The sequence below is a fragment of the Chenopodium album genome, chromosome 2 (assembly GCF_948465745.1).
Source record: "Chenopodium album chromosome 2, dcCheAlbu1.1, whole genome shotgun sequence".
Taxonomy (NCBI): domain Eukaryota; kingdom Viridiplantae; phylum Streptophyta; class Magnoliopsida; order Caryophyllales; family Amaranthaceae; genus Chenopodium; species Chenopodium album.
In genome coordinates this window covers 47,614,448-47,639,964 of record NC_137835.1, presented here as the reverse complement: position 1 = coordinate 47,639,964, position 25,517 = coordinate 47,614,448, and the positions used below count along the sequence as shown (strand labels likewise).

General features: G+C 37.9%; 1 non-coding gene across 1 annotated transcript; it reads right to left on the bottom strand.

The window, feature by feature from the left end:
* Positions 1–11,300: 11,300 nt before the first annotated feature.
* On the bottom strand, positions 11,301–11,407 carry LOC145608409 (small nucleolar RNA R71). The gene has a single exon (XR_014105804.1). It is a non-coding gene; the product is annotated as a small nucleolar RNA R71 (small nucleolar RNA).
* Positions 11,408–25,517: the final 14,110 nt, after the last annotated feature.

The window sequence follows — 25,517 nt, the reverse complement described above, 5'->3', positions numbered from 1 at the left end:
TGATGGTTTCGATCGACTCCATGCAAAGGGACTCATTACTCCTATTGGACCCATTCAAGATCCCTCACCTGAGAAGAGATTGCCTAGTTGGAACCCAAATGTACGCTGCAAGTACCATCAAGGTAGGGGTCATACTACTGAGAGCTGTTGGAAGCTAAAGGAAGCAATCCAATATTTAATCGACAATAACGGGCTTCCAATACCTCTAGTCGGTAAGAACACCAAGTGATGATAAGCCAAGGGACAAGAGGCAAGCTTCAACGATAGGATTTCATAATCTTTCTTCTATATTCTTTTATTTACCCTTTCCCCAATAAGTCTAGCATAGGCACTTTTTATTCTCCTTAGATTTATTTTGTAGGATTATTATTTCTTTTCCTTTAATAAAATGAGAATTTTATTTCCTTGCATATGATCATTGCATTGCATTGCATAAAAAAAAAAAAATCCATGCCGAACTTAGCGCAAGGTATATCAATGATTTGAGGCACCTCTAGTAGCCACATCATATCATCTTTTACCCTTCAAATATGCAATCCTTTCTTGATAAACCACTTTGAGCCTCGTCTAACGATAGACCTTTCTTTCTTCAACCCACATCTACCTAACCTTGGGATGGGACAGTGTGCAACTTATGCAATTTTTTTTTTTTTTTTTTTAAAAAAAAAAGCTTGAGTGATTCAAAAGATCAAAATAAATAAAATAGCAAAAAATAAATAAAAATATAAATAAAAGTGTACAAAAAGGCAAGTGTTCCAATGTCTTTGACATGAACATGTCTTTGATATAAACACGTCTCATATTGCGTTTCTTATCGAGTGCTTGGTACCGTGCTTGAGAAACATGAATTCCAAGTGAGTGATAGACCGCATGATCGGGATTGCCCACACATATTAAAATAAAATAAATAAAGCAAAAAAAATAGAGATAAAAAAGAGTTAAAAGCCTCAAGTATAAAAATATAAAGTTTCAAAAGCAAGGTTGCACGCTTTGGGGGGCTTATCTAGGGTCTTTAGCTTTTATCCCTTTCTTCTTCAACCTTTAGCCTAACCACGTTACAACCCTTAAAAAGACCTTTTTGTGGTATACACACACTTGTGCGAGGTTCGGCTAGAGCTACTTTCGGCCTGATTCCTAACGGATACGTAGGCAACCTCACATCGAGGTGCGGCCGTAATAAACATGCATTCATATTCACATTCACAGATCATGATCATATCAAGGGATCTCCTATGCTCATCTCTATCTACTTAGAGCTAGACTTGGGGGCTTGATCCCTACATCATTAGCTTACCTAGCCTAAGAGTCACCACCATTTGACTCTTTTCAATATATATTTTTTCACACACTTAGCCTTTGCGACCTAACTTTAGTGTCACTTTCACACACTGCACAGATACATGACCAAATAGTCTTTCCCTTAGGAACCCTTTGTCATGAAATCTTAACATAACGCTGAAGCATGCCTTGTCATGTCAAAATCGCTCATCAATCATCATTACATCACAAAGTATGAAGTACTTAGCCTCCGCGCCTAAGTTACCTAATTACTTTCATTATCGACTCAGCTAGGATAGTCTAAGATGTTACAATCCTTGTACTATGAGAGACAACGTTAACAAATTAAGCTCATTCAACATGCACCTTCAAAAACATCGATTCTTTTTTTGCGTCTTTCTTCTTCGGGAGAAAGTCGGTACCCTCCACAAAAATGACGGAAATTTTTGCTTTTTTGCATTTTCGAGTCGCACGATCACAATAAATGCACACACCAGTCATGAGTCACACACCTTGGGTTAGCCTCAAGTCAGTCAGTCACGTTGAGTTAACCTCAAGTTAATAAGTCACACGTGTCTTTCACTTTGAGTCAACCTCAAGTCAGTTGATCACCTTAGATCAACCCTAAGGAAAAAACATCAAGCCTTAGGTCAACCCTAAGAAAGCACCAGCAAAGTCTTTTGGCAATCTTTTGATTTTTACAAGATACCACCATTCAGCAAAGCTCCTGTTTGCAGCCAACCGAACGATCCCAACAAACATTCAAAGCTCTTTTGTTCAGAGACGCGTGGACATATCATCAAAGCTCTTTTGTTCAGAGACGCATGGACATATCATCAAAGATCTTTTGTTCAAAGACGCGTGGACATGTATTTCAAGCTCTCATGCTCAGAGACGCGTGGGCATGCTATTAAAGCTCTTTTGTTCAGAGACGAGTGGACAATCCTCAAAAAGAAGCTCCATTGTTCAGAGACGCGTGGATATATCATCAAAGTTCTTTTATCATCAAAGCTCTTTTGCTTAGAGACGCGTGGGCATATCATTCAAAAGCTATTTGTTAGGAGATGCGTGGACATATTAAGAAGAAGCTCTTTGTTCAGAGACGCGTGGACATATCCAAAAAAGCTCTATTGTTCAGAGACGAGTGAACATCAAAACAGCAAGATGGCGTTCCCTAGCCTGCGGAAGGTTATCACAACAACATCAATGCAACAACAACAAATCGGTTACCTTCAGAGACGTGTGCTTGACGGTGCAAGATACGCGTTTCTTAACTCTCTTATCTGTTTAACTAACGCTAGTTTTCAGGTATCGGCGTTAGAAGAGTGATTTAGGATCGCAGAACGTTCTGAATCATTCTCCGTCCCTATCGTTACTTTGACTTTCGTTTTCGAAACTTGCGTTTCTCCAAACTTAGTCAAAGTGGGGACTTCTGTAGACACCCAAATGTGTCTCCCCAAAAAAAACCCGGTGATGAGTACCTTTTACGTCGAATCATAATCGATTGAAGTAAGAGTGTGGAAAGTCTAGTGTTGCGGTTAGTTTTTAATTCTTTTCTTTCTCTTTGTTTTTTGAAAACCTATTTTAAGAAAACAGCCAATCTAGTTTGGTTTAGTCCACAGAAAGGGTCCAATAATAGAATAGTTGGGTCGGGTTCAAAAAGAGCTTTCCAACGATATATTTTAAGCCCAATTCCGATGAATAATGAGGAAGTTATGGCCAAATTACTAAATTGGGCTCAGTTTGATTTTTATATGCGGCCCAATGATCTAGAGGAGGGCCTAATATTGATTTATCATTTCTAATGAAATTAGAATTGATTTTAGTCTTCTAGATTCTTCTAAAAGGTTCTTTTCATTCCTAATTTAATTAGCATTGATAAATTGACTTTGATTGACTTTTTAGAGTTTTAATCAGAATAAAAGAAGTGTTTTTAAGGAAAATACGATTTTGCCCTCCTATACGGATAAATTTTATCAAAATTAAGAAAACGCGTGAAAACTGTTTCTAGCGCCTAACGACAGCATTAGCGCCTGACGCTAAGGCTTGGCGTCTGGCGCTAGCCTTAGCGTATGGCGCTAATGTCTGGCGTCTGGCGCTAATGTCTGGCGTCTGGAGCTAAGTCGTTTTATTCTCTTTGAAACTCTGATTCGTTTTTCTATCCATCCGGCTGATTTTCTCTATAAATAGCCTCTTAAAACCTCCGTTTTTAATCATCAAATATCATCAATTTTCATCAATTCTCTTCAAAAATCAACAACTCTCTAATTCTCTTCTCTCTCTAAGCTAAAGATTATTCTCTCTCATCAAGATTCTCTTGATTCTCTCTCTCTTTTCTAAACTAGTTTTTGCATATAAAATTTCGCACTCACGAGATCTAGACACACCTAGCCAAGTTCGAAGTTGCCTTCGCCCTAAACGTGAAAGATTTTACTTTCTGAGGGTTTGGTCCCAAATCTCTATTTTATTTATTTAATTTAATTGTTTGATTTTATATTTTCCTTGAAGTTACTAACGTGTGTATTTTGTTATTAAAAAGAGATACGAGGCATCCAAGTAAGTGCTTTAATTTATTTGTTGATATTATGATATAGAAATCATGTCTAGGTTGTTATTATGATTCCTAGTATCATGTTAGGATGATTGATGTTTTGAATGACAACAATGATTCCTAGTATCATGCTTAGGGTAATAACTATAATTTCTAATATCAAATATGACAATTATGATTTCTATGATGCTTCCTATTTTCTTTCCTAATAGCATGTTAGTATCATGTTAGAGTTAAAGCTTTGATTTTTATTGTTTAGTGACATGCTAGGGTTTGTTATTAATCTTGTTAGTATCATGCCTAGGATCTTGCTATTAATATTATGCTTTAACATGATTATTTTAATTATTATTATTATGATGATCATTATTATGATGATTATTATTTTGATTTATTATGTTGCTTGATTTTTATTGTTATTGTTTGATCACGCCTTTTATGCATGTTTAAAGGGAATTGGTACTTGTAATCATGCTTAATAAGATATATAATAATCTTTATAGGGTTAATTTGATAATAATTCAAGTGATCGCCAATAATAGTTTTATTTGTGCATTAATATTCAACCAACATAGATAAACAAGTTTAGGGTTAATCTTATTGATTGCTTGTTAGTCAGAAAGCGTACATGAATACGATCATAATAAAGTAGAGGCCTATAATTAGGGCAGGTTCAATCTCTTTTAGGTTTGATTTGTACCTTCATCCCCGAACTACCAGTCATGGTTCCAGACCTATTGGAGTTGACGATAAATTGGATCGTTAAGGGTGTAACCTTCACCCTGTGAACGGTTTACAAATTCCTAAAACTTGTTAGGGACTCTTTTGCTCTATGTTCTTTCCCTTTGGACTCCACCGTACTTTATTGTATGATCACAGTGGGGTTCAAGCTAGGGATAATGCTTGAAATTTTCCCTACACCACCGGAGCTCCCATCACCGCCACTCTCTTTCCCAGCGATGGTATTGGTCCTGAAATTGCCGAATTTATCAAACAGATCAATTTCTCTTTCTTCTGTTTGATTTCATTTGATCATTCATTTTTGTTCAGAATTTTGATTTGATTATTGAAGTTGAATTGGCTTATATGTTTGTAGATGTATATGTATGGTGAATTTATTGTATTTTTATTTGAATTTGTGATTGTGATTTTAGGGTAGATTTTTTATTAGTTTCTGATAATTGTCACATTTTTTTCATAATTGATGTTGTGTAGTAACTCGACATATATTGTTTTCGGAATTGGAATCGGAATTGATTGTGTTATTTTCTGTGATTTACTATTAGAAATTGTTAGGAATTAGTAAATGCTATTTTTATTTACTAATTTAAGTAATTAATGGTTTTTGAATTGTATAATGGTTGTGCTAAAGCTACTGTTACTCTATGATTTATGGATTGCATACCTAATAGTGTTTTCCTTGTGTGTGTGTGATGATCATGAGCTGATTTCTGCAATCTGGTTGCCCTGTTTGGTTTGCAAAGGACATAATTTTGACATAGAAGCTTGCAATTCCTCGGTATGCTTTGCTTGAATTTGAATGACTGAATTTGGTGCAAAGTGCTGTTAGAGTTAGATGAAATGATTCTTCCTGATTATCCTTAGTGACACCATCTTTTGGTGTAAGTGACTAATCTTTGTTTGAGAGCTTTGTTGTGCGGATTTGGTGTCCTATTTTGTTTGTAATGGTTTTGTGAGTATAATAGTATCTAATGTGATTTTGTTAATAATTTTAGATGTAAATTCATATGATTATAGGGGCTATAAAGCACTTGCTTGTGAATTAGAGCTGCTGTGATGTGATCCTGTGTGGTGTGATTGTGCGTTTGTGTAGAGGCTTCCTTGTGGCTTAAATTTAAATTATGGGATACTGTGTGTCAGGAGCAGAGCAGGGGCAATGAGGGAGTTGTGTGGGGTAAATTGGATTTGAGAATTCCTTTTACTTGCAGAATAACTCTTACGAGTTGTTATCGTTTTGACAATAGTGCTCCTAGAAATTAATCTCAAGTCTAGTAATACATCAACACTTGATGGTAGTGTTACTTTATCATTACTTGCATAGATCTTCCCACTTGCACATTAATATTTTTTTTCATTATCAACTTTTGTATAATCTTAATTACTTATTGTTAATCATTCAATACTTGTGTAGAGATTACAAGCTCTGAAAACCAGAGAACCTAAGCCAGTGACGTGGTGTGAGATTCAGGCGGACGCTACATCTCTGTTTGCTGCTATTCTACTACTATGCTGTTGTTGCTGCTCTGCTACTATGTTGCTGCTGCTGCTGCTGCTCTAGTACTATGCTGCTGCTGCTCTGCTACTAAGCTGCTGCTTCTCTGCTAGTGATTGTATGTAGGAAGTTATTGCTCTTGCTATAGTGAATATATCCAATGTATTTCTTTTTCTTTGTTTTTTACAAGTGTAAAATTACAGGTTATCAATGAAATTATCTGTTTCAAGTATATTATGTATATATATAACAGTCTGCTAACAATTTCAAGTGAAAAAAGCTAATTTTTTTTTTTGTTTTTTAGGGCATTTTTGGCACCGGTTCTGAACCAAACCGGTGCTAATAATTGTGTTATTACCACTGGTTCTGAACAGAATCGGTGCTAATAATTGTGTTATTGCCACCGGTTCTGAACCGGTGGCAAAAACTCTCACTTTTTAGCATCCCTCACATGAACACCGGTTCAAAACTTGTGCTATAGGGGGGTTTTGAACTGGTGCTCTTTTCTATTTTTCTACTAGTGTATGAGTCAGCATTCATGACAGGCCTCCGGTTTCCCGCTTCACCATGCTGTGAGTGCCATACTTAGGGGTTATGGCTTGGGAGTATGGCTGCTCACCCCGAATTCATGGGCTAACATTCTAGGATATGTGGCCGCCTGTGAGATGTAAAACTTGAACCCCAGCTGGAAGGCTTTTACACACATGCACTACCTTAGCCGCAACCCAGGCTGCTGGAGGGCATGGTACACGTTGACCACCCTTCCCCAATATCAAATGACATTGGAAAAGGTGTCCAAATATGAGAGTTGGAAGACCCGCTTCTACCTGCATTCTGCTCCAACCCATCGAGAGAACTGGGAGCTGCCCCAGTATAATAAAAGGCCCGACCTATTGGGTCGCAAATGTGCCCTTCCCCGGATATCGGGGGATGACTATGATGCTATCATGGAAACAAGTTTTTTGAGCTCCATCCGGAGACTCTCTTAACTGGGAATGTAATAAAGGTCCCTAATAATTGGATACCCATGTGCGCATGGTTTAGAGATGAGGCGTTCTTATCCGCCTGTGGGCTTAACATAATGTTTCCAAAGCGTACGTCTGATATACATCCGGTTAAATGCCGCTTGTACTTTTGTTAGCCAATTATGATTTTGTATTAAGAACGTGTTCATTATTTTTGCAGAAGAAACTTTGAACATGGTGGCTGAACAGAAGACTCCCAAGCGGTCCTCTGCACAAATCCGAAGAGACTTGGCGGAGGCTAGAGCTGCCAAACTAAAGGCGGAGGTGAGTAACCGACTAGCTCCTTAATCTAATTTTCCAACAAGGATTGTCGGTTGCTTATTTAATACTTCTTAAATTGCAGGGTGCAGAAGCTCCTAGGTCCTTTACAAAGAACCTATTTAAACGGGGACGGGATGAGACCACCTGTACTCCAATCAAGCCTGCAAAGTTTGCAAAAGCAGCTTCAGGTAAGATGGGCCCCGAAGGGTCTTTTGGGAAGAATCGCCTCCGCATCGGGGGGAAGAATGTTACCGTTGGAGGTTTCGGAGTGGGGTTTTTCATGGTCCCATCTGGCCTCTCTACGCTTGTGGGTAGTGCAGTTCCACAAGCTTCTGAAGGTAAATATAATCCCTTCAAATCTCCGCCTGAGCTGGGATGGCCGTTGCGAGTGAAATCTCACTCTCAACAAACTTCCTCATCCGACATTCGACATCAAATTGGTGCCGCCTATATAGCTCAATCACCCCCTTTCACATATGGTGCAGATCAATCCCCCCCCCGATGGCCGAACGTCCGGGCGCATGCCCGATCCATGCTGGTGGTCGTCCCCAAGAAAGAGAAGGATGCTATCCCGGACATTGAGATGTTTAATGTTGAACGGATCAATGGACTCCTGTCTGAGGTATACCTAATTCCCTTTTTCTAGAACTAAGTATAATATATCCCGCACGATTGACACCGTTTGTGTCTACAGGCCATGCTCAGAGTTGATGGACTCAAACAGCCATATGCTCGGAAGAGGGAGGAGGTAAAAAGATCCCTTAGATCACCTAGGGATTCTCAAGATGTTGTTGAATATCAATGTACCCTCAATGAACTTGAAACTAAAGTTGAATTGATGTTATAGGCGGATCAGATCACGGGTCTTAAAAAATCCCTGGATGAGGCCAAGGAGAAGGGCGACACGACTGAAAACAACCTCAAGAAGGCGGAGGAAGACCTCAAGACCTTGCAGGGTGCCTCTCAAGAGAATATAAATCTCAATGTGGAGGTTAAGAAGATGAAGAAGGATGGGAAGCAAGTCCAAATGAATCTCAGAGCAATAATCGAGGCAGAGCAAGACCTTGTGAATGTTGAAAATGAAGAGGACTCCGACACCCGGATGAAGATCGCCTGGGATGCTCTCTACCTTAACAAGGACTATGGCATGTGGGCTTTGGCTTTTCAATATGCTGAACATGTATTGTATTTAAGAGAGAAGGGAGAGTCGAAGCCCGAGTCTTTCGACGCCCGGGAAAACAAAGAGCTTGAGGAGCCTGCCAAGGAGCTCCCCAAAGAAGGAGAAGCCATTGAGCTTCAATATGATGGGGAAAATCCTAAAGAGGAGAACCAGGCGGTCTAAATTAAGGAGGACCAGGCGGCCTAACCTCAACCTTGATTTCTCAGCAGCAGTATGCCAATCTTTAGATTTTTCCGGCATGTGTGTCGAGTATGTGTGGTTTTACTCACTAAGGAGTCGGGTAACAATTTCTTTCTTTTCTCCCAGATGTTTATCTGGTTAACAATATTTTCCGGTTCTAACCGGTTTTAAATAAAATTTCCCGACTAAGTCGGCTTGATGAATTTGTTATTTTGTTTTAATTTTTGCATATATATTCAGTAATTTTTATTTTTGAATTTTTGCCTAACTTTTTAAAGCATGCGGCAATTTAGATAGTATACTAGCTACTCTTGCCCCTGCCGGCTGTGTGGTTGGTTTCAGTACTTCTTTGATTGATTGACTTTGGAAGGTTTGATACTTTAAAGAGTATGGAAGGTTCTTAAGTCAATCAATCACAGTAGTGATTGCCCCAAACCAAGTACACAGTCGTCAAAAGCAGCCGTTTTACCTAATATGTCTATTTTATATAGTATTTTACCCCCGTCCCTTGGTCATAATTAGTAGTGTTTTTGGCTCTTTAGAGCCACTATTATTACTAATTGGTGTTTTCTAGTGTTTTCGTAGATTTGGTTGACTTTTGTAGGGATTTGCACTTTTGGAGCATTTTCCCGAGATATTATGGAGCAACTACAAGCATTGGAAAAGCACAACCAATTTCTATAGCCCAGGGCCGGTCAGAGCCATCAAACCGGTGATTAAGGGATCGGTATATGTGATATCGAGGCATTTACACCAAGTATTCAAGATCCAAAGAGGAAATCTAGATTGGACCGAAGAATTGGAGCCTAATCAAAGTCCAAATAGTGGCCCAAGAGTGCCGCCCGGCCAAAGGAGCTACCGCCCGAAGGCGCGCCTGGCCGGGCGGGGGAAGCAAGGTCGGCGCCCGAACTCGCGCCCGGCCGGGCGCAAGATTTATACCCGATGGAAAAAAGGCGTGCCCGATCGGGCGGTGCCTCGCCCGATCGGGCGCGTGTTATTATTAGGAGACGATTAGCGTCATTTAAGTGTGTTTTAGTTTAGGATTCTTGCTTAATATAAATACTTATCCGTTAAGCGAGTTGAATATCTTCTTTTACTCTTTCTTAATTCTTTCTTAGATTTTCTCTCTCTACTTAGCTTATAGATTATTTTCTCTCTCTCATATACTTTGTTCTTAACTCTATTCTTAATTTCAGATTTCTTTGGTAACGATTTCTTTTCTCTTAATCTTAGTTATTTTCTTTAATTCTTTCATCATGTCTTATTTTATTGTTTTGATTAGTTTAGATTTAATTATGCGTGAGTAGTTTTATTTCTAGGGTTTGTGGGGATCCATAAATAATATGAAGGGGTAATTTATTGTTGTTGATTATCAATGCTAGATTGATTTCCTATTGATTGATTTAATGCTCTGTGACTAGATTAGGCCGAATCTTTTATGCATGAGTTTGACAATATTGATTCGAGACTCGAGAGATGAGAATTGATGTTTAGGTCTAGTTTCAATAGGTAGATTAATTTATAAATGGTTAAGTCGAGATTCGAGAGATGAGTTTAATACCGGTAAATTAATTGTGTGATTGTAATACGTAGCAAAAGCCCTTTATGATCTCATTAATTTTGAATTGATGATTGATTATTATGCTTTACCCTGGAATATTATTTATCGGTGAACCTATACCCTAGGCCCTTTATTCATTGTTTTCTCTTTACTCTTAATCTCCGTTGTTTAGTTTTATATTCATATTAATACAATGGTTACTTTATAATTTAGATTGCTTGAATTAATTAGGAATAGAAAGACCAGTTTCCCTGTGGATTCGACCCTACTTCCCTATCTATTTTAGTTAGTGGTTTTAGGAATTACTTTTGATTAGGTGATACGACTTTAGCATGTCAAAATTTGGCGTCGTTGCCAGGGAAACGGTTTTATTTTTATTTCTGATTATTTTTGTAGTCTACGTTATTTCTTTTTGTCTCAGAGAACATTAGTTCTTTAAGGCAAGTCTCATATTTGATTCTAGTTCTTTGTTTATGCCCAGGTGTTCCAGATCAGGATACATCCCATTCGATCCTGAGATCGAACAATCCTTCCATACACAGAAGAATCTTTACAAGCAAATTCTGGCAGATTCTGGTGATAATAATAATCACCGAGACCCTCCAACTGATTCTAGCGATTCAGAGGTATCTTCAAATCCAGAATCAGAGATGATGGCTCCAAAGAAGCTTAGTGATTATTCACAACCAAAGCTTACAGATTTTCCACACCTTATTCCCACTCCAGCTCTTGATGGGGTATAGTTTGAGATTAAACCCCAATTTATAACGATGATAGAAAGGAAGCAATTTTGTGGAGCTAAGGGTGAAGACCCAAATCTTCATATTGCAGACTACTGTCAGTACTGTAATACCATCAGGCAAGATAGGGTCACACAAGACCAAATCAGAGAGATTCTCTTTCCTTTTTCTTTGACTGGAAAAGCCAAATTATGGTTTAATTGATTAAATAGAACTACACTTGGTATAACTGACTTGGAAACTCTTGTTTTGAATTTTTATAACAAATATTATCCTGTAGAGAGAACAGCTGTACTACGGAGTGCAATTCAGAACTTTACCCAAGAAGCCGATGAAACTTTATATGAGGCTTGGGAGAGGTTCAAGGACCTACAAAGAGAATTCCCCCACCATAATCTGGCACAATGGCAGTTGATCCAAGCCTTTTACAATGGGATTGGAAATTCATCTAGAATAATCTTGGATTTTGCAGCTAGTGAGAGGTTATGAACCTTAATGTTGATGATGCAGGTCAAGTTATCGAAGATATGGCGATACATAATTCCCAATATGGGAAACCTAGAGGCTTTGCTAACAAGGGGAAGCATAATGTTGACTCTTTATCCTTTTTGCAAGCTTAATTAACCTCTATATGCCATAAATTAGATAATCTTAGTACTGCAAATGTAGCTAATGTTTCTGCAATTAATAATAATGCTAATGAGGCTTTCTGTGAAAATTGTGGAATTTTATGTCATTGGGAACAAGATTGTAGGAGTTCCGTGGAGCAAGTAAATGCCTTTCAAGCTTATAGGCAGAATAACCCATACTCCAACACGTACAATCCTGGGTACCGAAATCATCCATACCTTTCCTATAGGAGTACCAATGTTCAAAATCCACCACCACCACAAGAACCACAGGCGCCACAACAACAACAACAGAAATATTACCACCCCAATGCTGGCCAGAAGAACCAACCACAACAACCCTCCTCATCTTCCAACCCTGCTTTGGCAGAAATTAGAACGATACTGGTTAATATGCAGAAGCACATGGAGAGTAGAGATGCCCAAATTGATTCGATCCTAGCACACAATAAAATTGTAGATAATCAAATTGCGCAAATTTCTGCTACTCTGCAAGCCCGTCAACAGGGAGCCTTGCCAACACAGCCGACTAGGCCTACGGATCAAGCCTATGCAATTACTCTAAGGAGTGGTTCAAACTATGAAGGGCCCCCTATGCCCAGAGATGATGAACCTGTTTTAATAAATAATGCTAATCTTGATTCCGTTAAACCTGACAATGTAGTTAATAGCCTTGCAGGGCTAAAGAATAGTACTAATATATCTGATTTTACATTGTAGGGTACGACTCCAGGGAAGGTGGCCACTCCAGATAAGAGCAATTATGCTGCAAAGCCAGTTATCAAACTTCCATTCCCCAATCGTAACCTGAAAACAAATTTGGATAAGCAGTTTGGTAAGTTTCTGGAAATGGTAAAAGATTTACAGGTAACAGTTCCCTTCATTGAATTAATTACACAAATTCCTGCATATGCAAAATTTCTGAATGAAATATTGACAAGAAAAAGGTCTATTAGTGAGGTAGAGACAATAGCTTTCACTGCAGAGTGTAGTGTCGTACTTCAAAATAAATCTCCACCTAATTACAAGATTCGGGTAGTTTTTCTATCCCTTGTCATATTGGCAATCTAATGATTGATAATGCATTATGTGATTTGGGCGCTAGTGTTAGTGTCATGCCATTGTCTGTGTGTTCCAAGTTAAATATGGGTAAATTAAAAGCTACCAATATTACTCTACAAATGGCCGACCATTCTTTTAAATACCCCTTAGGTGTTTTAGAGGATGTTCCCGTTAGAGTAGGTAAATTTTACATACCTGTTGATTTTGTTGTTCTTGATATGGCTGAGGATATGCAAACTCCAATTATTTTGGGCAGACCATTCCTTAACACTGCAGGAGCAATTATAGATGTCAGAAGTGGCAAATTAACACTATCAGTAGGGGACGATAAAATTATTTTTAATCTTAATAATACCCATAAAGCCCCATGACAGAGGAGAAGTGCTTTAGTGTTAATGTGGTTCAAAGTTATTCTAACAAGCCCCAAGCTCTTGTAAAAGATCCCTTAGAGGCGGTATCTTGTGTTGCATCCCTTATAGATGAGATAGACAAATGGCAGAAAGAAGTTGATGCAATAGAAAGAGGCCTCTACACTAGGTCTTGGCTTTGAGGATGAGAAGGTGGAATCAAACAAGCAAGTTGTGGAAACTGAGCCTACAATAAGTGTTCCGCCAGATCGAGTGGCAAGTGCTAAATATAATGACAATTTGAAGCAACCCTCGATCGAAGAGGGATATTTAGTGCGTAGCATTGAAGAGCCCCCAATCCAAGTCAAGGAGGATCCACTAGATAAAGTGAATTGGCATCCCACAAGGTATGTCAGGAAGCCGCGTTGTGGCCTAAACACCGCTCAACCGGGTGAGAAACCAACCGACCAAGCGTTAGGCCAAGGATTCTAATTCTAGTACTTGGTGAGAAGGTTGTGCGGGACCTAGATAAACAAGTGCTTTGTGGGAGGCAACCTGTATTTTAATGCTTTTTAGACTAGTTTTTCTTTCTTTTTCTTATGCGAGGAGAGAGGAGGGAATTTTGATGAGTTTTATGAGTTTTTGTACAGGTTTGAAGGAAAAGAGTTAGCCAAAAATTTAAGAGAAGAAGAAAACACAATAATCGCCCAATTAGCCTCGGGCCCGATCAAGCGAAGCTCGCCCGATCGGGCCCGAGAGCGAGGTTAGAAAATCTGGTGTTTCCGCCCGATCGGGCAAATGCCGCCTGACTGGGCACGAAATTTGACGTATACGGACGTTTTCGATCGCTCGATCGGGCGAAGGGCGCCCAACCGGGCGCGAGAGATGTATCATTTTTGGAAGTTAGATCAGCCGATCGGGCGAAGATCGCCTGACCGGGTGCGAGAGGAGAAGAAATTTTGGGCATTAGATCGTCCGACCGGGCGATTGTTTGCCCGACCGGGCGCGAGGGCGACAAATAAAAAATTACCCAGATCGTTAGATCGAGCGACTAGCCGCCCGACCGGGCGCGAGACACCAGACGCCCTTTTCTTTCTTCTTCCTCCTTCTTTCTTTCTTCATCTCTCTTTTCCTCCATAACTTTCTCTCTCTAAAACTCTATTTTTCTCTACCTTCTCTCTAAGTTTTCTTCTCCATCTCTTACCCAAATCCAATAATTTTTACATATTCTTAATCCTCTTTTAACCCGCTATAATCCTACATAAAAATCTTCAAGCTCCATTCAAATAATTTTTATACCCATTCTCAAAAATTCTCAAAAATGGCGGCAAAGAGGGAAAGAACACTTCTAGGGGGAAGCTCTAGCCAACAATACGACCCGGCGTTGCAACTACCACATTGGCCGACGATCAAGATATCAACCCAGGAACAGAAGGAAGAGCGTGAGCAGCTCTACGGGCGTGAGGTAATTCCTTCACGGTGGTTACACCGCCCTACTCTAGAAGCATTAGGATTATATGACTATATTAGGAGATTTTTGAGCGATATTGGTATGAGGAAATTTGTTGATGTGCATTATGCCACTTATCGTGAATTAACTTGTGAATTTCTTTCTTCTTTGCATGTTCATAACCATAAAACTGGGCCAAAATTGATATTTAGGTTAAATAATAGAAATATTACTTTAACTTTTGTTGATTTTTGTAAACTATTTGATTTGGAATCTGATTTGCCTCACCAATGGCATGCTGAATATAAAATGGATTATATTTATACTGCTTTGACTGGTTTGCCGACGCCTAACACCCAACATGCTAGTGCTAAACCAAGCCATCACCCCGTTCCCAAAATATGGCAAAGATTTGCGGGTGTTAGCATTTTAGGTAGGAACGAGCCCTATAATTGTCAGACCAATGAACTAGCTATTATTGGCCATTATGTGTACGGGTTCGGGAAGCTTAACATAGCTAGGTATATCATCCATCACTTAGCTAGGCATGCCACAGCTAGTAATGCCGCTAGTACCCCCATCCGTCTAGGTGGCCTTATCACTAGGATAGCTATTAAGAAGGCCGGTTTTGTAGAGACTAGACCCCACCAGATGACTAACTGTGGACCAGATACCTACATGACCACTAGGTACCTAGAGGAGTTGGGTTGGGTACAATCGGATGGTGAGCAGACCCCCCACTGGTGTATTAAGACTGGGATCGAGCAGCCATTGCCCATCTTTTCCCTGCGTAGTCCTTATTTGACCGCCTTTCCCCCCGGGCAAGGGTCTTACACGTACGACCTTTTAGTTGCCCATGCTAGTGGGCAAGCACCACCAGTTCCACCACCCCAGCCTGAGCCCGAGGTAGCGCTTTCTCCACCTCGCATATCTCATTCTGTCCCCCATGTTGACTCTGACCCAGTTTAGGACCTTAAGAGTATAGGTCAGGCTTTAGGCCGTATCAAGCATTCCCACATTGACCTTAGGAGGATGGTAGGCTCCATTAACCATAGGTTAGGGTACCTTGAGAGGAACCAGGGTAGAGCTCTATACCCTATGTACGATGATTATGCTCGTTGGGGCAACATTACCAACGATGCTATTTACCCTGACTGGTTTCAGCCTCCACCCCAGGGAGGGATCCCACTGCCCATGGCATTTATACTGACTATTCTGCCTTCCATGGGTACGGCCAGGACATTCCTTTCGGGGGACCAGCGGAGGGGGAGTTTTCATGCTGATTATTTTGGTGGTTGCTTTTCTGGTGCAGGTGGCAGCGGAGGTGGAGGGTTTGGCTCCATGGATGAGGATGATGAGGACTAGCTATGCTGGGCTAGTTCCCGAGCCAATGAGGACATTGTCTGATTCTGGCTTGGGGGAGATTTTAGATTTGGTATCTTTCTTTTTCTCTTTACTTTTGTTTTTGTGGTGTTTTATGAGTTTAGATTTATTGCTTTCTAGGTTAGTTTTATTGCTTTCTTATATATGAAAAAATACAAAAAAAAAAAATAATAAAAAAAAAATCCAAAAATACGTTCCAATGAATTATAAATCATGCTTCCCTGTGCCCCCATACTTGAAAATATTGTTTTGATTCTTGGTATATGATGTTAAGAATTGTGGATTAGTTGATCATGATTTGAAGTTTGATTGCTTAGATGTCCTAACATGAGTCAATTTTGTCCAACTACTTGTGAATATAGTGCTTGACTAGTTGATTTGGTTAGGAATGTGTGTTAGTTCCTGGTATGTCAATGAATTTGAGTATTGATTTTCAACTATAAGTAATGTTTATATTACTCATTATTATGCACATTGAGGAGGACGAAGGCATTTGTTCCTTTAGGTAGCCTCAAGATGATTTTAGATACATTTGTTCCCTTCTTGCTACCCATGTTGTTGCCTTGACTATCTATTGTTTATTTACCCATATTACAAGCCGATTTGCCCCATTGGTTACTAGTCCCAAGCTTGGCTTGGGGGAGCTATTACTGAGTGAGGTGAGGGAGTTTGTAGTGTGCTTATTATTTGCATAATTTGGGTGGGTTTTGAGAAGTTATTTTGTTTTTGATCATATTCTTGATGAGTTTGAGTGTTTAATCTTCTTGAGAAAAAAATAAAGTATGATGTTATGAAAAAAAAAAGAGAAGTTCAAGGAAAAAAAAAAGTGAAAAAAAATAAGTGAACTTCAAGAGAAGATAAAAATTGTTCAATGTTCAAATGTTCTAGTTGGAGGTTGATCAAAAGAAAGAAAAAATTGAGCTTCAACGAAAAAATTCAAGTTTGGAAAATAAAGTTTGTTTATTCACTCCAGTTCTTCATTATTATATCTTATGAGTGAAATTTGTAAGTGTTGGGATTGTTGTTTATGATTGGAGTATATTTGGTGGATTTTTGTTAGAGTTGGTTATGTAGGAGATGTTGATCATTATTTATTTTGATCATGAGTTTTACTAGGATTTGCTCCCTTAAGCATAGCTTTTCTCTCACTTGTTCCCAAATGATTCCTACCCTTTACCCTAGCCTTACATTACAAGCTTTAAAGACCTTCCAACCTTTGTGCATAGAGTTGTATGAATGTGAAAGTGTTGCTTATCAATGCAAGTTATTATTTGACATATTTCGAGTCGACTAGTAGGTTGAGTGTACATCTTTTTATACACACGAGAGTGTGAGTTGGGAGGGCATTGTTCACATAAAGGGGTTGGTTGGAGAGCGATCGAGTACATCTTTTACTCGCCACATAAATGAGAGTTGAGTGTGTGAGCACTAGTCTTGAATTCTATATGCTCTTGTGGTTTGCTATATTTGACAATTGTTAGGGAGGAAGGGTAATTGGACAGATTTGATTGGTTGGCTTTGAAGCATGTTTATTGGATTTACCTTGAATTGTTTGTGCTTGATTTTAACTCTGTAGGGTGAAGCATATTTATTTATTCATTGATGAGATCTTTTCTTAGGGACAAACAAAGGTTTGGCTTGGGGGAGTTTGATATGTCTAATTTATATAGTATTTTACCCCCGTCCCTTGGTCATAATTAGTAGTGTTTTTGGCCTCTTTAGAGCCACTTTTATTACTAATTGGTGTTTTCTAGTGTTTTCGTAGATTTGGTTGAATTTTGTAGGGATTTGCACTTTTGGAGCATTTTCCCAAGATATTATGGAGCAACTACGAGCATTGGAAAAGCTCGTCCAGTTTCTATAACCCAGGGCCAGTCAGAGCCATCGAACCGGTGATTAAGGGCTCGGTATATGTGATACCGGGGCATTTGGACCAAGTATTCAAGACCTGAAGAGGAAATCTAGATTGGCCCGAAGAATTGGAGCCTAATCAAAGTCCAAATAGTGGCCCAAGAGTTCCGCCCGGCCAAAGGAGCTACCGCCCGAAGGCGCGCCCGATCGGGCGCGTGTTATTCACTAGTAGAAAAATACAAATAGGCAACCCCCTAATGGCACCGGCTCAGGCCAAACCGGTGCCAAAAACCGGCCTAAAAATGGACTGGTTTTTAAACAAAGAGAAATGGCACCGGTTCAGCTCAAACCGGTGCCAAAAATAAAAAGGGCACCGGTTTGAACCGGTGCCTTTACGAACCGGATCTTTACTTATTAAAAAAAAACCCGCCCATATTAAACCCCCCCAAACCCTAAAATGCATGCGCCTCTTTCACCCCTCTCCTCTCCTCTTTCTCTCTCCTCCGCCTCTTTCTCTCTCCTCTCCTCTCCTCAACTCTTTCCTTCTTGCTCACCATCTCCTTCATTTTAATGCATCCGGATCTTGTTTTTACCAACAACAAATCGAAGACAACTACATATTGAAGACAACAAATCGAAGAAAACAAATCGAAGACCAAAAAACCGCCCATTTTAATCGATTTCTTGTTTTTATTTTTACCATTTCAATCGATTTCTTGGGTTTTTCGATTTGAATTTTTTTTTCAATTTCAATTATTTCGATTTCTGGTTTTCTTTTTTCGATTTTGTTTTTCTATTTATATTTTGATTGTGTTTTTTTCGATTTTGATTTTGTTTTTCGATTTCAATTTCGATTTTGATTTTGTTTTTCAAGTTGCATGCAGTTTTGGGGTTTTATTTTCGTGATTTTTAGTTTTTTTTCTTAGGTTTATTTTTTCCATTTCAATTCTCTTTTAATTGGGGTTTTTTTTTTTCCGATTTTCATTTTTTTTTCGATCTCTGGGTTTATTTTATTTTTGTTTTCACGTTTGTTTTAATAAAATTTTTAATCAATTTTGATTTTAATTTTTTTTTCTGATTTCAATTTTTTTTTTCGAAGATGGGGTCATTTTAATTTTTTTTCGATTTCTTATTTTTTTTTTCTGGGTTTATTCGAATTTTGTTATATTTATTTTTTGTGTTTTTTTTAATCGAATTTAAATTTATTTATTTTCTGGGTATTTTTTAATCGAATTTAATTTTATTTATTTTCTGGGTTTAATTCTGTTTTAACTGATACATGTTATGGGGTTGTTTTTTTCAACTGATTTTCTTTTTTTTTTTTTTCGATTTTCTGGATTTTTTTTTTTGGAATTGTTTTCGCAGCTTAATTAAATCATTTTTATCAATTTATTTTGGTTGTTTTAATTGGTACAGGTACATGGATTTAGATCTTAAATTGAAGAATCAAGATGCAAGGATATTGATTTAGATGTTGTATGGGTTTTTTTTTATTGTGAAGTTGTAAATTTTTATTTTGATTTATATTGTAATTTTTTTTTATATGTTGTATTTTTTTTATTTTGATTTATATGTTGTAATTTTTTTATTGATCTATATTGTAATTTTATTTTATTATATATATTGAACAGATTTGATTATATTGTTGTGATGTGCCATTTATATTTTGTATTCTCATTTTATTTTAGTGTATTTAATTTTTAAGTTTAAAAAAAAAAAATCAATTTTTTTGACACTTTTGGCATCGGTTAACCGGTGCTAAAAGTGGTGAATAAAATTTTTTTGGTAATTTTAGGCACCGGTTAACCGGTTCCTATTTCAAGTTTTGGCACCGGTTTGAACCGGTGCCTTTTTAAACCACTTTTTGGCACCCCCCACATTGGCACCGGTTCAAACCGGTGCCTTAGGCCGGGTTTGAACCGGTGCCAAATTCATTTTTTCACGTAGTGATTATTAGGAGACGATTAGTGTCGTTTAAGTTTGTTTTAGTTTAGGATTCTTGCTTAATATAAATACTTTTCCGTTAAGCGAGTTGAATATCTTCTTTTACTCTTTCTAAATTCTTTCTTAGATTTTCTCTCTCTACTTAGCTTTTAGATTAGTTTCTCTCTCTCACATATACTTTGTTCTTAACTCTATTCTTCATTTCAGATTTCTTTGGTAACAATTTCTTTTCTCTTAATCTTAGTTATTTTCTTTAATTCTTTTATCATGTCTTATTTTATTGTTTTGATTAGTTTAGATTTAATTATGTGTGAGTAGTTTTATTTCTAGGGTTTGTAGGGATCCATAAATAATATGAATGGGTAATTTATTGTTGTTTATTATCAATGCTAGATTGATTTCCTATTGATTGATTTAATGCTCTGTGACTAAATTAGGCCTAATCTTTTATGCATGAGTTTGACAATATTGATTCGAGATTCGAGAATTGATGTTTAGGTCTAGTTTCAATAGGCAGGTTAATTTTTAAATGGTTAAGTCGAGATTCTAGAGATGAGATTTAATACCGGTAAATTAATTGTGTGATTGTAATACGTAGCGAAAGCCCTTTATGATCTTATTAGTTGATGCATTGATGATTGATTATTATGATTTACCCTGGAATAATTTTTATCGGTGAACCTATACCCTAGGCCTTTTATTCATTTTTTTTCTCTTTACTCTTAATCTCCGTTAGTTTAGTTTTATATTCATATTAATACATTGGTTACTTTATAATTTAGATAGCTTGAATTAATTTGGAATAGAAAGACCAGTTTCCTTGTGGATTCAACCCTACTTCCCTATCTATTTTAGTTAGTGGTTTTAGGAATTACTTTTGATTAGGTGATACGAATTTAGCCTGTCATTACCCAATCGAGTATTCGCATTTAACTTCTTTATGAGCCAGACGGAAGCTTGCCTCATGGCAGTTAATGAAATAGCGAACATATTGTTCGCCTGCTTAGTGATCCTCAGATGGCTTAAAGGTCATCTAAGGTGCCTGTAATCCATTGCACCTAGTTCGTCTGCCCCATTCGGGTGACCGGTACAACTTAGTGACATCAGCCGGTTAATTACTGAAGCTCTCAGTTAGACTATTTTGGTCAGACAACTATGAGTTGACCAATTTGGTTGTTTAATCTTTTTCGCCTGCATACTCTAGTAGAGCAATCGATATAATGCCCTCTGCGACGATAACACCCGAAGGGGCGTCGCCGGACGCCATACTCAAACAGGAGCAGACGAATTTATAAAATAATTTGCATTCGGCCATTGGCCTCGATTTAAATATCATTTTAGCCACTAAGTTTCTAACTTATTAGCTTAATTTTATTCATTGAAGGGGCCGTCTATGCATTGCACAGAAGATGGTCCACCAATTTAATTATCAAGTTAGTAATGAGGGGTGGAACTAGGTCGTTGAAACTAATCCTCCCTCGGTCAAACTAAATATATAAACACTTAACCAACCTAAATACTAGTATAGAGGAAAGTCGAGGGTCGAACTCAAAGGAACGGTAATGTTCAAGCGCTCTCAATTATGCGCCTAATCTAGGTCGAAGTCTAAGGATTAAAGGTAAACACTAACCAACTAACAAAACGAATAACGAAACCAATAAAACACTAGGAACGTGGATCAACAAGTAATTATAACAATTGTAGCAACTCGGAAATACATGCAAGTCTATGGTTTTGAAGACTAATGGCAAGCTCAATGAAAAGAGTCAACAAGCTATCTCCTAGAGGTCAAACTAGCGCCAACTACGAGAGACTCTAACTAGGAGCATCACTAATCAAGCTCAATCGACAATTGCAATTCCTAGATCAATGGTCTGCATCATTAGAAACTACAATGCAATCTAGCATTATTCTCAAGGCCTAATCGAATTACACAAATGCAAACTTCCATTAATCACTTTAATCTCAACAATTAATCAACACAATCCCCAAAATCAGCACAATCAATCAATCATACAAGTTTCACCCTATCCTAAGACAAACAACTACTCAAACATCATCATCTAATCAACTAACAACTAAAGAAATCAAGAATCAACAATATATGAAGAACAACTACACTAATCAAGCATCAAACATCAAAATCAATCCAAACTAACAAGAATATTAAACAAAGCAATAAAATGAAATAGAGTTAGAAATGCTCATTGATAATGGAGAAGATCTTCAACACAATTGTCACCATTGAATCTTCAATCTCTCAATCACCATTGAAATTCCTCACTTTCTCTCTCTGAAATCTACTCCTAAACTAACCCTAAAAACTAGAGAAAGAAGCACTCAACTAAGCTAAAATTATGATCTAAATCTAAAATGAAACTTGCTACAAAAATTGGGTTCAAAAGGGTATTTATAAGAGGCGCGAAACGAAGAAGAGTGAAGCCGGAACCCGTAGAGGAGCGCCCTTGCAGCATACCTGCGCGCCCACGCAAGGTGGCTGCGCCCCGGCGCATCAGGGCAGCGCGCCTGCGCTATTCTGGGTTTCTTCGGATCTTCTCGTGGCTTTGTGCGTACGCTAAGGACTTTAAATTGACGCACGATATGATGATGATGAACTAAGAGTGACAGTTCCAAAAAGCATTTGACAGTGGGTTCAACACCCATCTTCATGAGAGCACAAGTTGAGAGCGCAAGAGCTTGAACTTGGATAGTCCACTTCCTTGCATCTTGAGTTTTCCAATTGCCATGAGCTTACTCCAAAAGCATCTTCCACCTTAGTAAATCTCCAATATCAAGACCCAGACCTCGTGCAATACCTACAACCACGAAAATAGAGCAAATAAAGGAGAAAAGAGTAGAAAACCCAACAAAATACACAAAATCTACAAAAATAAGAGGAAAGGTAAAACCAAGACCGAATAAATAAAACTAGGCATTTATTGAGCATGAAAGCTATGAAAAGAGGAAGAAAAAAACCTAAATGGTCATCAAATGGGTGCCATTTATGAAACACATCAAATACACCCAAGCTTACCTTTTGCTCGTCCTCGAGCAAGACAAAACCAAGGGAGAAATGATGAGCTTATTCAAACAAACAAAAAGAAGAAAAGAGACAAGAATATACCCTAACTCACTTTTGTAGGAATCACGGTCAATTTTAGCAACTAAAGACAAGCCATTTAAACCCCTAGATCGCCCTAGAGGACGAGTGATGCTCTCGTAAAGGTTTCCTAAGAGATTAACCTATAACTCTCTTAATAATACAAACAAGGCAAAGCATGAAGAAGAAACCGAAATACAAGAAAAGAAAACAAATGTTCATGAAAGGACTTTTCCAAATGTACAAGCATAAATGAATGCAAATCTTTCTAAACAAGTAAGGGAGTGTACGTTCTAAGATATCTAAGGTTGATTGAAACATAGGATATGTTAAGCATAGAGATATAATGAAACGCGATTCACTTTCATCTCAAAATCATTTTAGCACATTCTCCCAATTAGCTTCAAATACGCTTTTAGTGAGCGTCTCTATAGTTCCTCAAAGGAACCGGAAAAACAAATAGATTTGAGGTTTCTCGACATCTTGACTTTGCATCCCCTTTCCTTAGGCTTTAACTCATAATGCCCTCCCTTGATGTGTGACTCAACCTCTAGGTCGAAAGGTCTTTCCTAATGGTTGTAACGTAAGGGAAAAAAGGGTGAGGGTAGGCTAAAATTTAACAATTTCGTGGTATCCCTAATAGTGAAGCAAAGAAGGCACCTTTCTTAGAATCACAATCAAGTAGTCACCAAACAAAAACAAACAAACACCCCCAAGCTTATTCAAAGCTATACTCGCAAACATATATACAAGAAGCATAAACGCTTCTCCCCCAAGCTTAAATGTAGCATTGTCCTCAATGCTTATAAAGGGAGAATAATTCACATCAAAATATTTTTAAATTTTCTCATTTTCACTTTTTTTTGTTGTTTTCATTTTTAGTTTAAAAGTGATTGTCCTCGCCTCTTTTAACTATGGACGACTCTTACAACTTTGCATTTATTATGTCCTTTCCTTTTTTTTAACTTTGGATGGCTTTTTCCATCCTTCATTTGCCATTATTAGAAAAATATACACAAAGCACAAGCTTGCTTAAAAAAAGAACCAATATCCATACTTATATACCACAAACTCCAAGAACATGATAATTTGCTTCAAAAAAACAAGAAATGGAACAAAAAGAAACAAAAGGCTCAAAGTTCTAAAGATGTGGCTTGAAAAGAAGGGAAAAGGTTCAAATGGTTAGCAAGAAGGCAAATGTAAACCCAATAACAAGAAATAAAGAAGATTAACCTAGAAAAAGAAAAATTAAACCTCGAAAAGATGCCTTTGTCCTCCCTAGATGGTTCGATCTCGTGTTTGAGAATTATGAGTCAAGATTCAAGATTATGTTCGCAATAGTCAAGGATCCATGCCGATCATGCAAGATATGTAGAAGGCTTGAAAACAATGAAACCTCACATGGTTGTATCAAAAACTCTCTATTAGCTTCAAATTCACCAAAAGGGAGCAATTGCAAATTTTCAAAAACAAATAGAATCCGGCTTCAAGGTCCCAATAGTCCTAAACGACTACCTTAGCATACTCTATCCTAAAATCAACCAAAAATACTCTCAAACGGTTTACACCGTTACCATTGAAGAAGAAAAGCATTCAAATATACAAGTCCAAAAGTATTATGTCCAAAGAAGAACAAAACAAAGATACATTGCAAATTTGCCTTGATAGAAACAAATATCTTTTTAGAGTTTTTCTAGATATAGAAAATGGAAAAGCATATACAAAGGTGCATAGCATTTATGAATCAACATCCCATCAAACATGATAAAATACCCTCCCCCGAGCTTGAATGGGACAATACACTCAAACATAAATCATAGAAACCATGGGAGGGGAAAACAAGGAGATCAATCCAACAAACCAACATATATCCAACAAGGCATTAACCACTTGAGAAAGAGCAAGGAAGGATATTACCGGATTTTAGGTGGGTGTTAATACCCGCAAATGACCCAAATAAACCTTTCAAAGCTAACAACCTCTAATATTTAATCTTGCCTTCCATATGCTAGCAATTGTGATGCCAATCTTCCTTTATTCTTAGTCCAAACAATGCACCAAAGTATATCAAGTCATGTACCTAGCAAAAGGCACACAAACATTTCCATGAGAAAAAATCTATTCTAAAAAGAAAAGAAAATGAAAGCAATAAAACATGGGTTACTTCCCGAGAAAGGCTTGCTTAAGTTCCAAGCTTGACCGCTCTAGAAAATAATAATTTAACGCATGCAAGAGCGTGTCAAATGCACTACTACACATTTCATATGATAGAAGGTAGGAAAATGACGGGAAGATGACGTGCAAAAAGGATAGTGCACGCAAGTGAGGAGAGAGATGCAATGGAAAGGAAGAAGAAGAATCAAAAGAAAATGCAACAAAATATGAAGAAAAAGAAAAAGAAGAAGAAGAAGAAGAAAAAGATGGCAAACTCTCCTCAAAATATTTTTGGGTGGCAACATCACCCTTTCCTCAACAATAGACGGATGAGGGACATTAAAATCATCATAGACAAGAGGATCCCCAACATGCTCATTGACAAAAGAAGGGAGGGAAATAGGAGTGTAAGGGATATGGTTGAATCTTCTTGAAAAAGGGGTATGAGAAAAGGGAAAAGGGGTAGCTACTCCCTCACCACAAGGTCTCCCATCGCCAATGAGGGTATAAAAATCAATCATAGAATCTTCAAAAGAAGAACACTCATGATTTCCATACCCCTTAAACATCCAACTTCCAAGAGGAACA